The sequence below is a fragment of the Macrobrachium nipponense genome, chromosome 29, assembly GCF_015104395.2.
Source record: "Macrobrachium nipponense isolate FS-2020 chromosome 29, ASM1510439v2, whole genome shotgun sequence".
Classification (NCBI taxonomy): Eukaryota; Metazoa; Arthropoda; class Malacostraca; order Decapoda; family Palaemonidae; genus Macrobrachium; species Macrobrachium nipponense.
This window is the reverse complement of record NC_061092.1, coordinates 25,057,622-25,065,121: the sequence shown is the minus strand read 5'-3', so window position 1 is coordinate 25,065,121 and position 7,500 is coordinate 25,057,622. Positions and strand designations below refer to the sequence as shown.

At 38.0% G+C, this 7,500-nt stretch overlaps 1 long non-coding RNA gene across 1 annotated transcript in view; it reads right to left on the bottom strand.

Moving 5' to 3' along the window:
- The window catches only part of LOC135205946 (uncharacterized), a 128,538-nt gene that overhangs the window by 31,146 nt on the left and 89,892 nt on the right, over positions 1-7,500 (bottom strand). The window contains exon 3 of the long non-coding RNA XR_010312639.1: positions 7,329-7,372. This is a non-coding gene — a long non-coding RNA (uncharacterized LOC135205946). The remainder of the gene's footprint in view (positions 1-7,328; positions 7,373-7,500) is intronic.

Below are 7,500 nucleotides of genomic sequence, written 5' to 3'. Positions count from 1 at the left end.
TGAGAAATTAAGCCGAATTGACTTACCTTTCAAAGAAGAAAACTTGCGAGGGTTTAGTCTGAAAGAGGAAACTTGGGTCAAGTATTTATGGTGGAACAAGTGTATGGGAAGCAAGTGGTATAACAAAACGCCAAGAAGGCTTGCAATACAGGCCATTCACATAAACCTTGGAGTATCGAAGATGTATGAAGCATAGGTAGTTTTTAAAGAAAGTTTGGTTTTTTCATAGGAAACAAGGATGTCTCAGAGAAGAAGCACTAGGTAAAATGGGAATACTACAATATTTGCGAAAGTTACAGTTCCAAAAACAGGCATTGAATATGAGTTGCAGATACGAAAGAGGGAATAAAAAGGCTTAGTGGATGGATCACAAGATGGGATGTTGAACGTTGTCATTAATTGGCCCATAAATTGTTATTTAGGGGGACAAAAGCGTGATGTGAGTATTTCATATATACAGCGTATTACAGAATAATTTTTGGAAGGGATACGATAGATAGTAGTTTTACAAATAAGACTACGTAGACTTAAATATAGAATTTTAATATATGAATCCACACTGGCGGAATTTTATAACGAAATTTTATAACGAAATGGCCTTAGTGCCTAGAACGACCGAGTTTCCTTTTTTTAGGATACAGATCTGAAGGGAACAGTCTACGTAAAGGATGTGGACCTGCAATGGTGAAGACTACGGCTAAGTAAAGAAATACGTGTTTGTAAATATGGACACACGCAAACGCACAAAAATAAAGAAACCAATAACTTGGTTGGCATATGATGGGACAAGTGTCCCTCCTGCACTTTCAATCCAATGTTATTGCCACGCAAAAATAACCCAATAAAGGCCAGAGCAAGAGGGGAGGAAGGAAAACTAAGACTTCTCGCCCTCTCCAACAATGCGCGAGAAAGGAAAATGTACTCGAGTTATATCACTGCAATATAGATTGTTTTCATTATGGGAGAGTTGCGGGGCTCTGCTCCCACTCCTGAAATCAAGTTTGTAACTTGTAACGATTGGCTGATTGATTGACAGACTTCTGTTTGTTTGTTTGTTTGTATGGTGTTTTAACGTTGCATGGAACCAGTGGTTATTCAGCAACAGGACCAACGGCTTTACGTGACTTCCGAACCACGTCGAGAGTGAACTTCTATCACCAGAAATACATATCTCTAACCCCTCAGTGGAATACCCAAGAATCGAAATCGCGGCCACCGAGGTAGCACGCCAACACCATGCCGACCACGCCACTGAGGCGGTGAAATCAAGTTTGTAACTTGTAACGATTGACTGATTGATTTACAGACTTTTGGCATACATGCCAGGCACTGGGGCAACTACGGCCATTCAGCGCTGAAATTGAAAGTGACAGTAAAAAGTTCTGAAAAGTGTAACGGGAGGGAAACCTCGCAGTTGCACTGTGAATCAATTGTTACGAAAGGGTGGCCAGTTAGATGGAAGAAAGGGAATATGAATGGAGGTGCAGTAAAAGGAATGAAAAGGGGTTGCAGTTAGGAGCCGAAGGGATGCTGCAAAGAACCTCAGGTAATGCCTACACTGCACCGCATGAGGTGCACTGACGGCACTATCCCCCTCGGGGAAGTTTGTAACGATTTTGATTGATGTATTTGACATCTGGAGTTTCCGTTGGTGTTATTACTCATTTACTTTTAATTTTCTAAGTACCATACTGACCGTACATATGGGTTACTTCTAGCATTATTTACATAGATTTAGCAAGATAGACAGAAAGCATGTTCACTAACTAATCTGCTCTATATGATGTTTTTTGTATGATAATGACTTTGATAAGTGCTAGAGGTTCCTCCTTATATACTAACAAATTACAAACTTTTAAAGAACATAAGATTTTTGAGTTACAAACAGTTAGTGTCTTCATGCGTAATCAACTCTGATATAATTAACAAACAATCTTTATTTACAGAAATCACTAGAAGTCTATATTTTGAGAATTTAATTAAGACATCTTCGAACACAATGAAAACTAAAAATATGCTAAACTTTACTGCACACAGCAAACTATTATCCTTCTGAAGTGGAGCCATGTGGCACCAAGTATTTCCATAACCCTCTGATACTGGGGGTAAAAGAAAAAAAGAATATATCTATATATATATATATATATATATATATATATATATATATCTACATATGTGTGTGTGTGTGTTTGTGTTTATATATATATATATATATATATATATAATATATATATATATATATATATATATATATATATTATATATATATATATATATATATTACTATTGCGGCTACATTCTTCCCTCTAGGACAGTGATATACTGCAACATTCAATCTTAATCACCTAAAAACTGTCAACTATTATCTTTCCCGTGTTGGGCCATGACTTAGGGTCCTCACGAGAGGGATGACGAAATTCAGAAGATTCTCTATATTCACTTTCAATTGTGGGTTCGTACAAATCTTGATAACTATTAGTTACCAAATAGTAAGTTACTTTGGCTGCTTATAAATATCTAAGGTACCCTTAACCCAATCGTGTTACACGCAATCTGAGGGAAAATAAAGTGAGTTATAACTGTTGGTTTCTTAGATAAACGATTTCAGTACTTTAAATAAGGTACGCAAGATTTAAAACATTTGTCCCTAGCCAAGATCTATTAATGAAAAATGATTTTGCAGATCCTCTGAAACAACGCAGTTGGGAAATGTAACAAAAAATTTAAAAAACACACAATAAAAAAATAAATGTTTGTACTATTGTTTTATTTAAGCAAACTTTCACATAAAATATATCGCGTGATTTATTTGGATATTAGGCTACGTATATCTTCCTTTCTTTTACTCACTGTAAAAAGCAAAAGTAGTGCAGGTTGTCTTACCGACTGGATAAAGCAGCATTCGGTAAGTAATGGAAGTTTGCTGGCGACCGCAATGACCGCAGACAAACTTGGATAAAAACAAATCATTGGTCGGAGGTAACGAACGACTGGCGCTTGGCATCACGCACCACCAGGGAAAACATAAGGGACAATTTGCAACAATAAATCGGAGAGGCTGGAGGCATGGAACAATGTTTCAGATTTCTAAATGACGCGAAAAGATATCAGGAAACAATAAAATGAAGGTGTCTGCTGGGGATAACCATTTTCCGTGTCAATTCGGAAGGAAAATAGGTCAGACATTTTCAGTCCCTACAAACTCACTCACTCTCTTTCTCTCTCTCTCTCTCTCTCTCCTCTCCTGTATGTGTGTGTGTGTGTGTGTGTGTGTGTGTGTGTGTGTGTGTGTGTGTTTTCCTAGCAATGTCTATAAAAAAATGGCCAACTTCGAAATTTTTCATCGGCACGGACAAACGGGCCGTGTTGGTGGGTATCGTTATTTCTTTGTAGGCTGCAAAAAAAAAAAAAAAATAATAATAAATAAATCGAGCTTTTGCAGCCCGGAACTGATATTCTCTCCCTTTTGGTTGGTCTTAACGAGGATCTGACTAAATCTTAAGCCTCAACCAGAAGCAGCCGTATTCTATGACAAAACCCGAACAGGTTAAAGGGCTATCTTCTTTCAAGCACTTTAGAGTGGTCCTATGAAAATAAATTCTGTTAACGCACGACTTATTTCAACCAGAAATTGTTACAAAACTGGGGAAATTCTGTGTTTACCATGAATAAATAACACGTTCAGGCAAAATAAAGATCACGACCCGTTCTGACTTCACATCAGGGTTTCAAGATCTAGGATGGATATTTTCACGCAAGTTATTTTTAAAATGTTGGGAAAAAATTATTTTCCATTAGGCCATGGTTCATCCTAAGCATGGCAGGCCACTACATATATATATATAATATATATATATATATATATATATATATATATATATATATATATATATATATATATATATATATATGTGTGTGCAATACACACACACACACACACACACACATATATATATATATATATATATATATATATATATATATATATATATATATATATATATATATATATATATATATATATATATATATATATAAGTGAATATTTGCATGTTTTTTGCGCTATAGGAATCCGAACCGCTTGCCAGAGCCCGACAAAATTTGCACGCAGCCCCTATGTGACCCCAGAAAGCTTATACCTCAAAATCAAATCCCTACTCCCTTGACAGACTCAAAGACAGAAAGATTTAATGAAATTTTCGTTTTCACCAATTCCGTCAGGTTTTCCTTCGAGTACCATAAGGGTTTAGGGTCATTTTTTGCCTGAGCGCTCCAGGTTTTCCTTTGAGCGCTGTCAAACATATTACGATTAACCTGAAAAAAAAATCCCGTAACATAAATTTTGTATCAGAATTTACGTGAATTTTAATCATAATTTTTTATAATTACTATAATTGTTAATTACCTTGACAAAATCAACACTGAAAACCTATACCGGTAATTTCTATAAGTTGAGATAAGCTTTCGATAATTTCGATAGATCCGTTTTCTGTAGTAACCGAATCCAAGACGAAAGAAAAGCCTTCCCCATCCCCCCCACATGCATAGTGTCTACCGACTAAGCCCAACGTGCAAGGAGGATGGTAGTATTTCCTTTTTTCATTCGTTCAAATGAGATTTTCTTCATTAATTCGTTCGTTCCTTCTTCGTTTTTATCTTTTGAATTCGTTATAAAGACGTATTTCGTTATAAAGTTTTAAATGAGGTTTGGATTTAAATGTCGGGCAGTTAGGCAACAACACTTCACTACATACTTGATATTCACGATCGCCTTTGGTGGGGACGGGTAGGTAGGGGATCAGGATGGTAAAGGAGCCCTGTGTCACATATGGATTTCCTCATGTTGGATTTGCGGGGAAATAGGATGAGGAAGAAGGTTGGATTGGCGAGGAAGAAGGAGGAGGAGGAATATTGGATGGGATGATGATGATGATGATGATGATGATGATAATAATAATAATAATATCATCAGTAACTTCCACTCAACACAGTTATAAGAAAACTGTACAGTTACTTGCATAAATAATAATAATAATGATACGTGCAAATAGACCAGACGTGACGTTGATTGACAAAATCAAGAAGAAAGTATCACTCATTGTTGTCGCAATACCATGGGACACCAGAGTTGAAGAGAAAGAAAGGGAAAAAATGGATAAGTATCAAGACCTGAAAATAGAAATAAGAAGGATATGGGATATGCCAGTGGAAATTGTACCCATAATCATAGGAACACTAGGCACGATCCCAAGATCCCTGAAAAGGAATCTGGAAAAACTAGAGGCTGAAGTAGCTCCGGACTCATGCAGAAGAGCGTGATCCTAGAAACGGCGGACATAGTAAGAAAAGTGATGGACTCCTAAGGAAGCAGGATGCAACCCGGAACCCCACACTATAAATACCACCCAGTCGAATTGCAGGACTGTGATAGACCAAAAAAAAATAATAATAATAATAATAATAATAATAATAATAATAATAATAATAATAATAATAATAATAATAATAACACCATCAGCTTCCTCAAAAATACAATGCGCAACTGGAATACAATACTTACAAGCTCTGGAATAAGACTAGCAGAGGTTAATATCAGGAGAGGGATCTTCCAGGGCGACTCACTGTCCCCACTACTCTTCGTAGTAGCCATGATTCCCATGACAAAAGTACTACAGAAGATGGATGCCGGGTACCAACTCAAGAAAAGAGGCAACAGAATCAACCATCTGATGTTCATGGACGACATCAAGCTGTATGGTAAGAGCATCAAGGAAATAGATACCCTAATCCAGACTGTAAGGATTGTATCTGGGGACATCAGGATGGAGTTTGGAATAGAAAAATGCGCCTTAGTCAACATACAAAAAGGCAAAGTAACGGGAACTGAAGGGATAAAGCTACCAGATGGGAACAACATCAAACACATAGATGAGACAGGATACAAATACCTGGGAATAATGGAAGGAGGGGATATAAAACACCAAGAGATGAAGGACACGATCAGGAAAGAATATATGCAGAGACTCAAGGCAATACTCAAGTCAAAACTCAATGGAGGAAATATGATAAAAGCCATAAACACATGGGCAGTGCCAGTAATCAGATACAGCGCAGGAATAGTGGAATGGACGAAGGCAGAACTCCGCAGCATAGATCAGAAAACCAGGAAACATATGACAATACACAAAGCACTACACCAAAGAGCAAATACGGACAGACTATACATAACACGAAAGGAAGGAGGGAGAGGACTACTAAGTATAGAGGACTGCGTCAACACCGAGAACAGAGCACTGGGGCAATATCTGAAAACCAGTGAAGACGAGTGGCTAAAGAGTGCATGGGAAGAAGGACTAATAAAAGTAGACGAAGACCCAGAAATATACAGAGACAGGAGAATGACAGACAGAACAGAGGACTGGCACAACAAACCAATGCACGGACAATACATGAGACAGACTAAAGAACTAGCGAGCGATGACACATGGCAATGGCTACAGAGGGGAGAGCTAAAGAAGGAAACTGAAGGAATGATAACAGCGGCACAAGATCAGGCCCTAAGAACCAGATATGTTCAAAGAACGATAGATGGAAACATCTCTCCCATATGTAGGAAGTGCAATACGAAAAATGAAACCATAAACCACATAGCAAGCGAATGCCCGGCACTCGCACAGAACCAGTACAAAAAGAGGCATGATTCAGTGGCAAAAGCCCTCCACTGGAGCCTGTGCAAGAAACATCAGCTACCTTGCAGTAATAAGTGGTACGAGCACCAACCTGAGGGAGTGATAGAAAACGATCAGGCAAAGATCCTCTGGGACTATGGTATCAGGACGGATAGGGTGATACGTGCAAACAGACCAGACGTGACGTTGATTGACAAAGTCAAGAAGAAAGTATCACTCATTGATGTCGCAATACCATGGGACACCAGAGTTGAAGAGAAAGAGAGGGAAAAAAATGGATAAGTATCAAGATCTGAAAATAGAAATAAGAAGGATATGGGATATGCCAGTGGAAATCGTACCCATAATCATAGGAGCACCAGGCACGATCCCAAGATCCCTGAAAAGGAATCTAGAAAAACTAGAGGCTGAAGTAGCTCCGGGCCTCATGCAGAAGAGTGTGATCCTAGAAACGGCACACATAGTAAGAAAAGTGATGGACTCCTAAGGAGGCAGGGTGCAACCCGGAACCCCACACTACCACCCAGTCGAATTGGAGGACTGTGATAGAGCAAAAAAAAAAAATAATAATAATAATTTCAAATCAATACAGTTATAAGAATATAGAAATCACAATTCTCTCGCTCAAAAGCAACTTACCTTCACAGACAGACCAACAACATCTTGATGTACAGACACCAACTCTGAAACAGAGAAAGGAATTGTGAACTCGAGGTTGAACCGGTTTTTAATCATTCCTATACTTAGCATTTACTTCCCCTTAATATAGTCATCACTATTAAGCCACAAATATACCCTTTTTGGGATTAAC